Below are 16,983 nucleotides of genomic sequence, written 5' to 3' on the forward strand. Positions count from 1 at the left end.
GCAGCCTCCCCAGGGTGTGGGGAGCATGGTGTGACTTCTGGCAGGCTCCCTGCAGCAGGGAAAGTGCATGCGGAGTGATCACGCCCCGCCCCGCTAAAGCAGACGTGGAGCGCGATCGCTCTGCATCCACTCTGCATCCACTTTTTGGGTAAGTGCACCCAAGCCCCTGCAGCCCCCTGAGTGGCACAATCCTGGGGATCACGCCGCTGCCTTCCCCTGCCTCTAGGTTGCTCCTACCCCTTAAGGGGGAAGAGACCAGGGCCCTCGGGCTGGGGCATCACAACGCCCCAGTTTGAATAGCACTGCATTAAGCCTTTGTAATTCACATTGAAATCTAGTTTCTAAAGAAACCCACTCCCATCTGAATGCAGTAGGAAAAGATAGGTAGTTATAACCAAAGGCTTTCCTGACCCAGGAAGTCTCAGCCAATCAGCTCACTGATTGCTTTCCTCATGGCTTCAACTGAATAATCAACCACCTGTTCCATCTACTTGCTGTCCAGTTCCGTTCTTATTAAAGGAACCTACTACCTCTCCCTGATCTCCACTGAACCAGGAGTCTGGTGTTCAAGCACAAGGCTCCATGTGTGACTGAGAGTACCCTTAGTCTCCTCCTTCTGCTTTATGTTCCAGTGATGCTTTTGGAGCTCTATAGTCTCTCTATATCCGTGTTTGGTAATGTTGTTTGACCAGTACCTGTGTCTGGGCAAGCTTGATATGATGCCCTGTACTAAAGGCAGCTGACATTTTTTAACTCCATGACAAATTTTTGCCAGGGAGAATTTTTTACTTCGTGACAACTCCGACCACAAAATCCTCCGTTCCTGTAGGGAAAATAATGTTTGCACCAGGTTAACAAATGATGAATATGCAATACATCTGGAAGGGAGGCAGGGTGTTGAATCTGGATACTTACTGTGCAAGTGCAAGCTGCCCTGCAAACAGGGCACACACTGGTTAGAGCCTGGAAATCTTCTCTCCAGCCTATTTGAGTCTTTCTTTCTTTCTTTCTTTCTTTCTTTCTTTCTTTCTTTCTTTCTTTCTTTCTTTCCCAGAGTTGGCACTGTCAAAACAGACGCAGCTGCCTCCGAGCATCTTCCTGCCACCACTGCTGACAATGCTCGAGAGAGGAGGAGGAGGTGATGAATGCTTTGTTATTAAGGAGGAGGAGGCGAGTGTTTGGGAAGGTGTTAAGTTTGACACAGCAGTATCGAGTGCGAGGGAGAAGCAGAAAGTCAAAAGAATCAGGCTCTTGCCATCCGGAATGGCTCTGGCACAAAACCTGCAGAAATCAACATGTTGGCTTTCACAGTGCTGTTCACAGCCACCTGAGGGAGCGGACGAGTGCAAGCGGCACCATATGGTTAGTGGCTGTAACGAGAAGGGCGAGAGCAGAGGAGAGTTGGGACACCGCCACAGCTTCCTCGACAGCGTGTCGGCACCAGAGCTGTGAAGGCATCCTCCTCCTCCCTGGCTTCATAGGCTTGCTTCATAGGCTTGAGTTTGTGCAACCTCCTGATTTTAGAAATGAGCTATGTCAGAATGCCAGAATCAGGGGAGGGCACCAGGATGCAGGTCTCTTGTTGTCTTGTGTGCTCCCTGAGGTATTTGGTGGACCACTGTGAGATACAGGGAGCTGGACTAGATGGGCCTATGGCCTGATCCAGCAGGACTCTTCTTATGTTCTTATGCTTTGCCCTGAGCTTCTGTTTGAGACCCTGGTAGAATGTCTCAGGGTTAACATGGGATGGCAAAAAACAAGAGGCAGTGATGGTGTTGCTGATCTACGGATCAGAGAGAATCTGGAGGTGGAGAATTTTATTTTTGGTGACTTTCTTTCTTTTTTTTTTTTTTTTTGCTTTTCCCACTCATATCCAGCCCCACACAGTCTCATTCTCTCCACCACACACATTTATAATACATGGTTAGAGTGTTGGTGCAGGGCCAGGAAGTTTTTGGTTCAAATCCCCACTCAGCCATGGAGCTCACAGGGTGGGTGGCCTGTTCACCACCTGTCAGTCTTACCTACTTCACAGAATGATGTCATGAGGATGAGAGTACTAGGTTCACCAACCTGAAGTCCTTGGAGAAAGGATGGGATAAAAGTTTGAGAAACAATCAGTCATTCTGAGGAGACATACATGTGGCAATACAGGTGAGGGAGAACCCATATCAACCACCTGCAGGGTGCCTGTCTCCACACGTCTGCAATACCATAGACACATGTACAGAATCATGACTGTCATGCATGTGCTGCTCACCCTAGATGTGGCACCTGAAGAGATTGAGGCTCAGGCTGGAATATGGTGCAAAAGGAATATATTTGATAGAATGCATTAATTTACAGTTGGGGGGGATAGAGAACATGTCAACACTGAAATGCATCCAAAATATATACTTATTGTCTCTGGCACTACTCAGTCTGCTTAGCAGGAGAGGGAGAGAATACAGGAGTGTATGACATCTGCAGGGAATTAATGGAAAGACACTGACCACCTGACCTTGCATGTATGCAAAGTGCAGCTCTTCCCAGCATCCCTGGTTAAGAAGGGACCAAACAGGCTCTAGAACAGGGGCATCAGGCATAAGGCCTATGGGCCAAATGCAGACCCCAGATGACCCCTCATAACTGGGCTCTCCCAACTTGATAATTGGGCTCTCACATATCTGGAAATTATGAACAAGATTTGCGCATTCTCTCTTCTGTCATTTGCAGCTAATGAGTTTCTACGTGGGAACAAAGTATTTATTTCTGACTATCATCTGCTTAATGATGTCACTTCCCACATCAGACACCATGAATGCTAACTCCAGCCCTCTGTGTGAAACAAGTCTGAGCAGGTAGGAGAGTGGAGGATAAATGGGCAGAGCCAGCCGAGGCACAGGAATGTGGCTCTTGCTAACAAAGGAGCAGGCTTAAAAGCATAAGAAGGCTCTCTAGTGAGCCAAACTATTCACTAACGACAATGAATGGGCTGAGTTTGTTCCTCACTGTATCCCACTCTGAACTGACAACCCAATACCTCTAAACCTGAACCATGGATTCTAGATGTTTTCATGCCACATTTGGCAGGTGAGGGAACGGATCAGTTAAGGGAAAGCCGGCTCCTACCTGGACTGCTTAAAAAAATAGATTGAGCTAAACACAGACGGAAAAGGCCACCAGGGAAGTTTAAAGGAGCACATCAAACATGGGCTGAAGGCATGGAAAGGGGAGACAGAGAAGAGCTGTAAGACAAGTTGAATTGCTCCTGAACTTCCAGGTAGGATAGCCGAAGGCCTGAGCCAAAGCCAAGCTACTGGGGAGTGTTTGTCCGAAGAAGGCAGAATCCAAAGGGAAACAAGCTTGGGGGCAGCCATTCAGGCAGGCAGCAGGAAAGCTGGAGGGTGATGGCAGAGACAAGTCCCAGGACGAATGGAAGATCTAGCGCAGAGTCTGAGGTTTCCAGGGCTGCATGGCCCAGCATGGCCAAGATAAAGATGCCTCCCATCCAGGCAAGGCAGAAACCTCGATCAAACTAAAATGCTCAGGTTTGACTTGCAGCAGCCAAAAAGGTATGTTTCTTAGTGAGGGTCAAATGATCAAAAGTGTCCTAAGCTGCAGTAAAAAACACCGCTGATTGAATATGTCCTTTGTTTTATTATGGATTATGGGTTAAGAAGCACTTCCAGGGTAAAAAACATTTGTATTGGAGGCAAGCATGCTTTGGTCCACCCAGAGTTCCCTGGTTTTGGCACTCTTAGCTTCCAGATTTGACCAAACTCTGATCAAGTGGAGCAAATCTAAGCCTACAAATCAATACAGGCACCATCACCCTGCCCCGTATCCATGGAGGATCCATTCAAGCCTCCCCCCCCCATGGATATGGAAACTGCAGATACAGAGGAGCGCCCGCGCCCATTACCTGTTGATGTTCCTGTAAACATTCAGGCTGTGTTCACCCAGCATGCAGGCTGCCTGTCACTTTACTCTTACAGCATCTGTAGAAGTAGGAAACATGCCAGATTGCTAATAAAGAAAATGGAAGTTAATGGGCAAGGTGGAGGGATTCAGAAGTGCAGGGAGGCACAGAGAACTGCAAATAAGTGGATCTTCAGACAGCAGATCCATGGAGACACCTATATATGTGAAGAAAAGAAGAGGGTTCTTGCTTACATGTGATTCTGCTTCTTCTTTCCACAAGTCCTGCACCCTGCATGCTACTTCCAAGATGGTTAATCATGCTTTGGTTCTATGATAAGAGATACTGAAATGCAAGCCCACAGTCAGATACCCTAGAGCAGCCATTTTCAAACACTGTACTATGGCACATTGGTGTGCTGCCAGCGGTCCACAGGTATGTCACGGGAATTTGGGGGAAGATCAGTTATTAAAAGGGGGATGTTATTAAGTTATTAATGGGGGATGTGAGCCCTCCAATGGCAGCATCGTGTGCCTTGTCAATTGTCAAAAACCTGATAGTGTACCTTGACTATTTTAGTGCTTTGTCAGTGTGCCGTGAGATGAAAAAGGTTGAGAATCGTTGCCCCGGAGGGCATCTATTGAAGCCCCAAGTGACTTTTCAATGGTGACAATAAAGTCACTTTACACATGCTCAGAGACTTTTCACAGAGGCACTGAAATCTTAAGTGAGTGTGCCAGGCATGCTCCAGGAATATACATTCAGTTAGCTATGCACAGTATATTTCCTTGAGCTGTCACAAAATCTTACACTCAGTCAAAATGTGGCAAACTTCCAAAATCTTCCCAAAATGTCGGTCTTAAAATAGGTTTTTGATTGACACTTTTGATAAAATGAAGCTATTAACTTGCCAGTTACACCTTGTCTTTCTGAAATCGCCAAACACAACAGCGTCCACAAAAGAGAACACTGAATAAAATTAGAGCTGAGAACAAACAGGTTTCCGAAAAGTGTCCAAGAGAGTTCTTTCTTGTGGATGTTGATCTCAAATGCTCTTTGGACATTCCAGTATTTGATGACGCTGATCTGCAGCCCTGAGTATAAAAGAGCAGCTGTGCCAAAAAGCTGTTGGAAGAATAGAATTCTTCTTCTTCCCTTTGCTCTCTTCCTCCAGGCATTATAAAACAAAGATGTCATCTACAGAAGACAGCATGGGGGACTAGGGGGTGGAGACATGGTCAGTTGCAGACCTACCCTAAAGTCTGATGGGGCAAAAGCCCCAGGCGGGAGGCACCAGGACCCTGTGGAAGCCTCTTTGAGGCTCCCAATGGGGGTGGAAACTGTGCTTCTGGTTTTCCAGAAGCAGTTTATAGCATCAGGGAACTTCACAGAGGCTTCCCTGACATGTTCCTGGGTGGCACAAGGCTCCATGAGCTTCAGGCGAGTAGGGGGAGGCAGATTTCTGCACAGGGGGTGGCAATAGCTCATGGGGGGAGGTGCCATCGCGGACCTTTGCCCCGGGCACAGGGCTGGGGAAGTCCGCTGCTGGACATGATGCAGGGAATGGGATTTAGGAACCTGCTCCAGCCATCACTGCAGCCAGTATCAATGGAAGTCAGCACTGAAGGTATCAATGGCACCAGGTATTCAAAAGTAGGGGGGTCAAGAATATGAGCCTATAGCTCAGGGCAGCCAATCTTGCTTAGCATAAGAGCCACATATGATAGACTTCATATGTTTGAGAGCAGGCCCTAGGAGAGGGGGGTAAAGGGGGTAATTTGTACCCAGGCCCAGGGTCAAAAGGGGGGCCCAGGAGCCAAAGGATGGGACCCAGAAATTTCCTGGGATCTGACATTTTTCTATCTACTCAGACTGGGGACACTACCATGACTTTTCCAGCTGGGGACACTACTGATGCCACATGGGTGGGTAGACCTGGGCTTCAAAGACTTTTCCAGCTCTCTCTAACCTCCCCTTATCCTGCTTCACCCCCCTGCCCCTATTCTGCCCGCTGTCACCACCCTCCCCCGCTCTGTTTCACCCCTTCCCCCTTTGCAAATGGGCCCAAAAGAAACTTTGTACCCCCCTCCCGGATAAAATTCCTCTCAGAGGCCCTGTTTGAGAGCCACAATATTTAAGGAGCACATAAATTCTTAAATCTATTTACCCACCATGAACATTAAGCTTACATTTTAATCCAGTGGACTCTCAGTTTATACCAGATAGATCATTTTAAAGCTTGACCTTTTTTTATTTACCTTTTCTATTAATTGTCATGCAAAAAGGAGCTCAGCCAATATATTTCTGTGAAAGGAGCTCAGCGAACACATGTCAAAGAGCCCCACGTGGCTCACAAGCTGTAGTTTGGTCACTCCTACTATAGCCATGCTTTCATCTCTGTTAAGCACCCACTTCTGCCACTTACTTGGACACTTATGGCCTCCATTGAAGGCTGGGTAGTGGCCTTCAGTGGGGTCGTTGGTCCATCTAGCTCACTATTGCATCTGTTGACAAGTAATGATTTTCCAGGGTCTCAAACAATCATTTTTCCTACCTGCAGATATCGGAGATCAGACGTGGGTCCTTTGGCATCCAAATAGGTGTCCTTCCTGATTGAAGCCATTTTTCCTTGAAAAGAATAGTGATTTGGCTTTTGTTCAGGCTGCTTCCAATGATATCATCCACCAACCCCACTCTCCATGCAACAAGAGGACAGAGTGTGCACATGCAGCCCCTCCCAGTGTATTGTCCTTGTCCATGTAATCCCATGGGGGTGGATGGCCTGATCTTCCCATCACATGCTATTTAGTTACTCTATTTAAGTTAGTATTTGAATTGTGTGTGATGAGTGGTTTGGCTAGACCTCACCCCCATGCAGTTACACGGAGTGGAATGGTACACCAGGAAGGGGAGCACATGCACAGCCACCCTCATGTGTTGGGCAAGGCCAGCAGATGCTTTTGTCCACATGAGCTCTTAGTGAAGTTCTGCCCTTCGTAGCTTAGCAATATACAGTACTGAAGAGCTCCTGAACAGGTGAATGCCAAGGACTTTTTCCTGGACCTTTGTAACTGCTTTGTACCCTTGCTGTGTTCTTTGGCCACCTGGGGCAGGATTGCCATGCTAATGTTCCAGGCAAGTCATTAATGCAAGTAGGGAGTTGAAGCAGAAGGAAGAAAGAGAACTGAACAAGGTGGTTGTAGCCTTTTGTTGCAGATAGTTCTCCAGTGTGCTGTAATATAAACAGATCGAGTGCATGTGTTTATTCAGTGTGAAAAAGCTGTTCCAGGAACCCCAGGTGCTTGCCAAATCCATAATTGCACCGTCTTAAATACTTTCATTACTTGGAAGCACAATAAGGGAAGCAGAGACACATGCTTTCCATTTGGGTGTCAACAAAACACCTCCAATAAATTAAGCTTCTATTTTCTCTCGAAAGAATCAGCAAAAGCAAAAGCGGGGCAGGGCACGTCTGCTTTTCCTTTCTCACCTTGCAAGAAAAGGAAGAGGACTTTCGGGAGGGATTGGCCTACGAGCTCCACAAACCAAATTATTATTGGGGCCAAGTGGAGATGGACTGGATGGGGGAACAGCTTCAGCAGCCGTTGCCTGAGAATTTGTCTGCTGGTTATTGTGTTTCAGGGTGGAATCGGACTACATCTGGCAAGGCTGATTGGCAGCCCACTTGCTACAGGCCTCTGCAGAAATGTGTGTGTTTGTTCACCAAGAGCCAAAGGAAAGGGGAGCCAGGACAAGGACAGCTGGTGACAGACATGAAAAATCACTAGAGGTTAGTAGGCTTCCGCTGCTGAGTGGGGATCAAGGGGGAGGGGACTTCATGCTGTTTCCAGAAAGTATTAGACTACAAAGGTGGAGGCTTGAGGCTACTGAATGCCTACTAGTACTATGACCTGAAGGTAGCCATTCAGCAGCTGCATGCCTGCTTGGTGCTGAGCTAGCAAGGTCCATCTCTTTGACAGGACCTTGTAATGTCCTCAAGGAAGGAAGCAGGGAGTTCACTCATCTAAATTGCTAAATGGTGATGGAAACCTTGTAACATCCAGAAACCATCACATCAGTACTGGTCACAACCCAGTGTAGTGGTTTTCCAGTTGTGCTGCTCTGAATCTTAGGAACCTCCAATTTATTAGGGGAGGGCCATTTGGTCCCTCCCTCTCAGAACTGTCTCCACTGGTAATTATTGCACCCAGCTGCCTCAGAGGGAAAGAGTTGATAGTGGAGGGGGAATCAACAAACAAATGAAAACGTTTCTCAGATGCTCCATCCAAGAAAGAGACTGGCTAGAGATGTATCTTCTGGCTAAATTCAGTGGCAACTCAACTCAGGTGTAGTAATATCTGCTCCTCCAGAAGAAACAGACCTCCGAAAGGTACACCCTCCCCCCCCCCCACACTGTACTTCCTTCTATGTAGAGGAGGATGGCTGATCCCAAAGGGTCACAACTGAGGCATCCAAAAGGAAATCACATGACATCCTTTGTTAGATCACCATTTTCTTATTCTTGTTGTTTGGCATATTAGACTTTCTTGTGTTTGCAAATTGAGGGGAACCAACGACATCCCAGAGTTATATCTCCACGTGCAACAGACTTTCCTGTCAACTGCCCCTTCTTCCAAACAGGAGACTGTTTGTGTCAGTGGATCTGGAGAGCCTTTTTTTCCCCTGTAGATCACTAACCTTTTCTATCACAAAGAAATCATTTTATCCTGCTGTGTAATTAATACACACGTACAGTGCAGCAAACATTTTCCTCCAGACTGCTGATTCTGCTGGTAAATTACAGGAAATCCTGGACAATACACCTGGGACTCCTGCAGTTTGAAATTAGAATACAGTCTCTCTCTCTCTCTCTCTCTCTCTCTCTCTCTCTCTCTCTCCATCAGCCCCTCCTACTTGGCCCCTGTCCCCATTCTGATCTTGAGTTATCTTTGGGTGTGGGGGGGGGGGGGCACAACTAGATGTGTCATAAAACCTAATGGAGGCCTGTTCATTTACTCTTTTGCTTCAAATAGATGTGGGTTAGAAAAAAGGGGGGAAGATAAAATAAAAATGCATGTGTGTGCTTGGGAAGAAAAAAGACCCTGCATTTATGATCCTGTGAATTACTACAAAGGAACAAAGACACCAGGCAACCTCTGGTTGCTGTTTCCATTCAGCTGCATACCGTAGCACACATATATTTGTAACTCAATCCCTAAAGTTTAGAGTGTATTGCTAGTAAATTCTAAGGCCCAGGTTGAGCTGGTGCGTGACGTCAGATCCATTCAAGTCCTGGGACAGCATTAAAATGGTCACAGCTGTTTCTTATTGTGGAAATACAGACTTCTGAAAAGGAGTTACATTTTGATTTGACTCCCCTATACATGCTATCACCCCCCCCCCTTCCCCACCCTCGCAACCCAACTGAAACACTGAAAGCTGTTTCTAGCCAGGGCAAACATAGGAACTGCTGGGTTGTATTAGACACTAGTGAAAAAACGTGCAAAAGGGCTCTCTGCTATACTTGTCTACAGGATGTCCTTCCCCCGAAACATTCACATCATTATAAGAATACAAGAGTAGCCCTGCTGGATCAGACCATAGCCAGATGCAATGTACAAGCCTCTGCTCTACACAGACTTTGCTGGTCATAATGTTGGACAGAGTATGTGTTAAGGGTAGGTGTGGCAATTGTAGGCAGCCTAATGGAAGCAGTACATCTCTGTGCATCCTACAGAGGCATATTGCCTCCTCTCATTAGTTCCTTGTCAGTGGAAGCTGGACCCAGAGATTAAGGGAAGGTTCAGCCTCCACTGCAACATTTTCCCAAGAGCAATACTTTATTTCTCCCTATATTTATTTATTTGCAGATGTATATACCACCTTTCCCCAGGAAATAAAATTGGGTGTTCAAGGCAGTTTTTAACACTTAGCTTTTGTTGCAGAGGCTTGGCATTCTGGAAGTTTGGGAGTGATGTGATGATGTCATCATATCATTGTGCCACCTCCAACTGCTTCTGGAGTGCCCCAATTGGAGCCAATCGGAGGTAAGGGCAGGCAGGACTGTCCTTCCAATGCATGGAGAAACATCAGAGTGTGGAGTTCACCCCACCACTCCAGGCCTCATTGCCAACAATACGATGAGGGCAGAAGGCTTGGGTTGCAATGGTGCTGCCTCCGGGCTGTGTCAGGTTGCCCCTTGGAGCGCCAAACCCACACACCAGCCTCACGATGCCTCTGGGTTAGTCACTGTGGGACGGAGCATCCAGGATTAGATGAACCTTTGGTTTGGCCCAGCAACACCTTCCTTATGTTTTATAGAATGCAAAAGACTAACTTGATCAATTGTTTATGGGCTCAGTGTGACAAAGAGAAGGGGAATCACTGCAGAACATTCAGCTTTACTCCTCCTTCTTGAGCAAATATTGTGTCTGGCACGAAGGGCACCACTGTCTTAGGAGATACTATCTTCTTCGTAACTCTCTAGGCTCGAGCGCAGGCTGTTGACAGCTGTGTGGAGAGCAGCTTCACAAGAGCATTCTGCCAGGAATAATCACATCCCTAGAGGTGAAAGAGGTAATTCATGCTCTAGGAAGTTTTTCTGTGTCCTTTATTCCCTCTTTTAAGCAGGGGAAGGTGGTGGCTTATTTAAAAGCATCTGAACTGAGCAAGTGCAGTTAGGATTCAGAGCAGCTGTTTGTCCTTGGCAAAAACAGTAATGAACAGAAAATGAAAGCCCCCCCCCCCCAAGATCTAAGCAAACTGAAGTGGCAAAAGTTCCATTCCCCATTTGGTTGGCCTGTGAAACTCATTGCCACAGGAAGTGGTGTTAGAGATGTCAGCACAATTCATATATTTCAACTTGGAAATACACATTTCAGGGTTGCAACAGTCACCCCAGGTATGGCATTTTGACCCTTTGTTCTCATTTGTTCAGATTTAAAGTCAATGGGCAGACCAGTCCTATGATTCCCTAGCACCCAGGTTTACAGCGGTGCCAAAATGGCCATCACAGCAACTGTTACCCTGCACATTCCCAATCTCATCTGATCTTGGAAGCTAAGCAGGGTCAGGCCTGGTTAGTACTTGGATGGGAGACCGCCTGGGAATACCCGGTGCTGTAGGCTTATACCATAGTCTTTCGGGACTGAAGGTTGCCAACCATTTTTATCCAATGAAGCCAGGGAAGCAGCCAGAAGTCTCCTTGGGGTAAGAGAACAAACAGTCCCTTACCCCGTGTCAAGCCACAGCAGCCCCAAAGGGTCTTCTTGTATCTGTGCCCGCTATTGAACGGGAGCAGAACTGAGGAGACCTGTGTTTGCCGCCATCTCCATTCCCCTCTCAGGCCCAATCCTCCCCTCCTCTTGCCCTCACCCCAACCCGTTCCACTCCCTCCCCGCTTCTCCCCACCCTCCCCCAACCCAAAAAGCTTCACTGGCTTCTGGCAGGAAACTTACAGCTCAGCAGCAATGCTTCCAGCGCTGAAACACAGCACTGACTGGTGCCAGCCTTGGCACCAGCCCAGTGTCTTCTCCACTGGCACATAAGTGCTTTATGGCACTTTGCAACAGCTGGAGCCGGTGATGGCCAAGGAACGCTGGTGCTGAAGAGCACAGGATTGGGCCTTCAATAACAAGTCCATTCTTTCCCCTCAATCCAGCCCCCAAGACCTCTTCCTCCCTCTGACCCAGTCACTCTCCACTTAAAGCCCCCATCACCTTTCATTTCACTTGCTTACCTGGGTGCTGCTGCCATAGCTCAAGCAGTGGTAATAGCAAGTGGGAAGGAGAGAGGGAGGGAACAGTGGAAGCCCATTTCTTCCACCATCTGCTGTGCTGCTATGCAACTATGCTGCTATGATACCAGGTGCAAAAACCAGTGTGGTATATAACAGGGAGCAGGCCACGGAATTCACTATGTGATCCAGGACCAGTTGTTCTCTCAGGCTGAGTTACATCACAGGGTTGTTGTGAAGCTAAAATGGGTGGAAAGAGCCATAGAAGCTACACTGAGTTCTTGGAAGGAAGGTCTGATCTGGCAAGACATATCTTATGGGTGTGGGTTGATTCCCCCCTTCCTTTTCTGCTCTTTAGTGTGTGTGTGGGGAGGGGAAGGGTAAACAAGTGTCCACCAGCTAGCCAGAGTTTGGAAAGTCCTGCTTTCATGTGACCAGAGAGTCAGGTTGTGTTTTCTGGTTGCCTGCTTCATGGCAACACCAACTCTGAAGGGCAGCCATTTCAAAGAGGTGCAGCTGGCAGGTTCTGTTGTCTGGTGGAGGCAGCCAGAAAGTGGTGGAAAAACAAAGCAGCATTCCTGGTTCCACTCAGACTGTCTCCATCATTACGAATGTGTTTTGAACCTCCCTGACTTCTGAAAGGTGCCCCTTCAGGCCAGGATACTGTTTTACAAGGTGTGATTCACAAGGCTGGACTAACACTTAGTAAACACTGAAGAATTTCCCTGAAAGTCACCATCGAAGCTCAACCTCCAACTTTGGTCCGTGTAGCAGCCATGAAAAGAAAAACAGCTATGAAGCTGGCCAGCATTGACCCTGGTGACACCTTCCAAGCCATGAAGTCACCCTGCAGGAATATGAGGTCAGCGCTGTAAAAATGAAGGGGGGGAAATCACACTGGTTCCAATACATACTTCTTTTATACTTCCTATTGAACAGAACATGCTCTGTTCACTTCCCTCTGACCTTCACCTCATTTACAGGAGCTTCTGCCAAAATCACTAAGGGTGACAGGGGACTTACCATTTCCCAGCATCCCAGAGGGAACTGAACCTCTCCTTACAATGAGAAACAGTTTGTTCTTCAGATGCATTTCAGGTAAACTTTTCAGCTTAAAAAGGAAGGCTAAAATAAAAATAAAATATTTTTAAAAACAAAAGTACAGAGGGAATCATGAATAAGGCAGTCTCCCTTTTGCACTGGGACTTGTTTGCCAGGAAACCAGAAGGACTAACCCAATTCTGAAGTGTTGGGTAGATTATGGAATCCTTGCTCAGAAATGTCACAACTTGACAGTCTTATTTCTGCTGGGAGTTCCACAAGCACTTCACCCATGGAGGAACCTCCAAATTGGCTTCAAATTTTGCTGTAGACAAAATTTCGGTAGCACTCCTAGATTTCAGTGGAAGGAATATGTGTGGCAAGGTGATAATTTAAAGAGATTGGACAGGACCTACCTCTGTTCCGCCCTTCCACCACCCATGGCGCCATTGAGCCTGTCCCGTCATCTTGCCTGCTTCAGCAACTGCGAACATCAGCGATGGCAGGGGTGGGAATGCTCAGGCCCTCCTGCTGGCGATACCAGCAGCACACTAACACACACGCTGCCAGAGCAGCTTTTGCAACAGGTGCTAACTGCTGCACAGCAGTCAGTGCTGTTGCAGGAGCCTTGCCACCATTGGACGGCGAGGGAAAGATTGGGTTCTTAGAAAAGTTTGCTTGTGAGTCATTTCCACTCTTCTAAGGCAGATGAACTCTGGAGCATTTAGCCTGTGCTGTTGGCCACCCATTTGTCTTCAGAACTACTCCAGCAGTCCTTCGTTCCTTGCCAGTGTGGGCCGTGCTGGTTGCATGATTGGATTCCCTTTATTTTTTTAAGCATTGAACAATGGAAAATATGCCTCCTGTTGCCAGAGGCACTCCCTGGCCTTGTCATTGGTTGCTGCAATGTCCAATGGGAACTCTTGCGACACCTGCAAAGATGTTCCCTGAGGCTCAGAACTTCAGACAGCCCCCTTCTGAAGATGCTACCAATCTGAGGCAAAAAAGGAGAAGGCAAATATTTCTACAGTTTGTTTCAAATGGTTGACTAACCTTATTTAAATGATTCTTTTATCATCTTTCCCCCCCCCCCCTTGTTCAATGCCACAGTCACAGGCATGGAGGATGGTGCTTCTGGTAGGTGAAGCGATAGAGAGAATGTGGGTATTCCCAACCTCACACAGCTCTAATTAAGAATAATTCTCAGTAATGGACTTTGGCTGCGGGCTAAATAAATACTGTTCCTGAATATTTTCTTCTTAAATCTCACATAAATGTGCTAATTGAAAGTCTCACATCTTCTTCCAAATTGAATCCAACTCCATGTTCTTTGAATTACTTCCTTTCATGTCCATTGTTCAAGCAGCTTCGACTAATTCCACTGTAGTTAAAGATCTCTCACCATGCAGTTATAGTTCCCATTTTTCCCCCTCTAGGGAGATGTATTCTTAAACCAGCCTGAAGCTGAAAACTGACACACAGAGTCTCACACCATATCTGTACTTTTTGTAATATTAAATGTTCTCAGGGACAACCATATATGGTCCTATCTTAGGAGGTGTCCTTAAGCCAGGGCTATCAGCCAACAGCGTTTCCCATAGGAGGTGGCCACATCCTTCAAAGGAGATAATCTGTAGTACTAGTGCACCAATGTTCCTGTGTTCTTGGCTTGGTATGGAAGCACTAGAGTATTTGCCTAATTTCCCTTGAAACTTAATGGTGAGCCACCCCTTGGGTTCAGTGGCATTGCTAAGAGGTGCAGGGGGTGCAGGCTGCACCGGGTGACGCTCAAGGGGGGGTGACACTACTACTGGCCAAAAATTTTAAAATCTTGGTATTTTCAAATAATACCATCATGTTACAAATAATTCAATGCATATTTTCATGCAAAATGCAATGAAACAAACTGCATTTAAAGATCTCTATTCTATCAAAAGTTATAGCCCAAAAACCAGCAGGGGTGGGGCAATGGAGCATCACCACACCCACCCCAGGGCATTTCCCCACCCACTGTATGGGAGGAGGTCCATCATGGGGGTGATGCGTTTACCTCCCACGTTGGATGATGCAAACCCTAGTGATGCCACTGCATGGGTTAGATAGTGAAGCATTTAAACAAGCAGAAATGACTGGTGAAATTTTTCAAGGGAGATCCACACATCCTATCTGGAATGCAGAGGAAGTATCAATGCAGAATATGATTGATCAAACTGTGCTGTGGGTTGGGCTTTGTCCATTTTTCACCAGCACTGGACAACCTTTTGGGAGGCTTGTTCTTCTCATGAAAATCTCCACATCACCTTATTACAACAATGTGGCTTCCGGTTGATCAGAAAACCAGGCTGGAGTGGGGAGGGGCAATCCTACATTATATGTTTGTTTGTCCTACATTAGCTGTACATTAGTAGCTTCTTTCTGCAGATGCCGCAGGCACATATTTTGATCTGCTTGTTCCAGTCTTATCCAATGAAGGCACACATACTGTATCAGACCTCCAGCACTAAATAGGAGGGTCAAAGAGGAAGCTACTTTGCTTCCACACTCAGCTTAGTTTCCTCTTTGGTCTTCAGCTCACCTCTGCTCTAAGCATACATAAGAGCAGGAGTGGCAACCCATCAGGCTGTCCCCTCAGTAGTGGTGGCAGCAGTCATGTCTAATGTGCAGTCCCATTGGGTGGTGTGCATGGTAATCAATCCAGCAATACACAATTATGAAAGCCTATCCAGATAAACAGCAAAAATCAACAGAAAACAGAAACCACTTAGGAAATAGCAATTAAGAGCATGTTTAACCAAAGATGCCTTAACATGCTTTCAGAATGTCAGAAGGGCTGAAGCCAAACATATGGCCATGGCATGTCACGACTCTGCAGCCCCAACTGAAAAGGCCCTGAAACTCATGCAGGCCAGGCAAGCCTCCAACCTGATGAATCTGAAACAAGGACCCCCTCCTGAGCTGTTCTCAGCTCAGGAACAGATGCCTTTTAACCTGTTTAAGGCTTTATTAGGGAAATGGCAGCACAAAAGTTGGGCCCAGAAAATCCTGGTAACCAATGTGGTTGCAGTAACTCAGGTACAGTTCTGTATAAAACAAACAAACAAAAAATCATTCAAGGTTCAAGCCTGACTTTGAAAGTGTATGCTTGGTTGATTTATCAAGCCAAATGTTTCCAATGTTCCAATGTTCATCACAAGGCCATTGTGGGTATTTTTTCCCCCCTGCTCCCTGTTATTACAATGTGGAATAATTATGTTAAAATTGTACCAGAGGTTTGTTAGCCGTGGCTTGAAAATTAACAGAATCATGAAGCTGGCAATGTCACTTACAGCATCATCAAATGACAAGGTTAGCACTGGTGCTTTTCCTTCAAAAGAAATGTCACACTTCAGTGAGGTTGAGATGACTGCTCTGTCCCTGGGACCCAGGTAAAGAAAATGGAGCAAGAGTTCTTTCGCTGCTCCTCTGTCCCATGATTTCAGTCAGACACATTCTTTTCTCCATCCTTTGCATGCTCTTCCCCCCCCCCCCCCACACACACACAATTTGCTTTGGTTCTGTTATGTTCCCAGACCATATGGACTCCCTAGATGTTCTGCTGTTAACATGGAAACTTTAGGGAGTTGGGAATAACAGATCACAAATAGATTGAAAAGCCCTATTAAATACCCCCTCGGGTGGCCTGGGCAAAGATTCATTTTCCTTTATACAATAAGGGGGAGGGGGGATAAGATAGGAACTATTCTGACTGTAAATGAGGCTGTATTAGCAAAGAAAATTCCAGCATGTGCCATGAGCGATTCGTAAAGAAAGTCAAATGCATCACAGCTACTTTCACCCTTCCAAACAGGTACAGGAAATGATTCACTAGGAAGGGGAACTTGTAAGACAGAATCTGTACAACATCCCAAATCCTCTATCTCCATTTGTTTTCAGCCAGTCCAGACCCAGTTGTAGGAAATTGTAACATTCTTCGCTTATGCTGTAAAAGCACATTATTGACCTGGTATCATAATTTAAAGAAAAACATTTTTGTTATATTAAAAAAGAAATTAGATTTATTTGGCTCAATCCTATCCTCCATCAGTTTACACTATGCTGTACTACTGGAGTGTACTCTGCATGCTATGGTGGGGGGATGATAACCAGACCATCTGGGAGAGGTAAGTAAAAAATTTTTTTTTTCTCCTTGCCCCTCTATAGGCCACTTGGACATCAATGGGTCTCCTCTTCTCCAGCTATTTAGCTGGTGGAAGTTCAAGGATTCTCAGGGAGCGAGTCAGGATGAAAAGGAATAGGATCTTGGCAT

The 16,983-nt window shown here is 46.5% G+C and overlaps 1 pseudogene; it reads left to right on the forward strand.

Moving 5' to 3' along the window:
• Nucleotides 1–10,908: 10,908 nt before the first annotated feature.
• LOC136638098 (5S ribosomal RNA) lies at nucleotides 10,909–11,028 on the forward strand (annotated as a pseudogene).
• The last annotated feature ends 5,955 nt before the right edge of the window (nucleotides 11,029–16,983 follow it).

Source organism: Tiliqua scincoides, chromosome 1 (assembly GCF_035046505.1).
Source record: "Tiliqua scincoides isolate rTilSci1 chromosome 1, rTilSci1.hap2, whole genome shotgun sequence".
NCBI classification, from domain to species: domain Eukaryota; kingdom Metazoa; phylum Chordata; class Lepidosauria; order Squamata; family Scincidae; genus Tiliqua; species Tiliqua scincoides.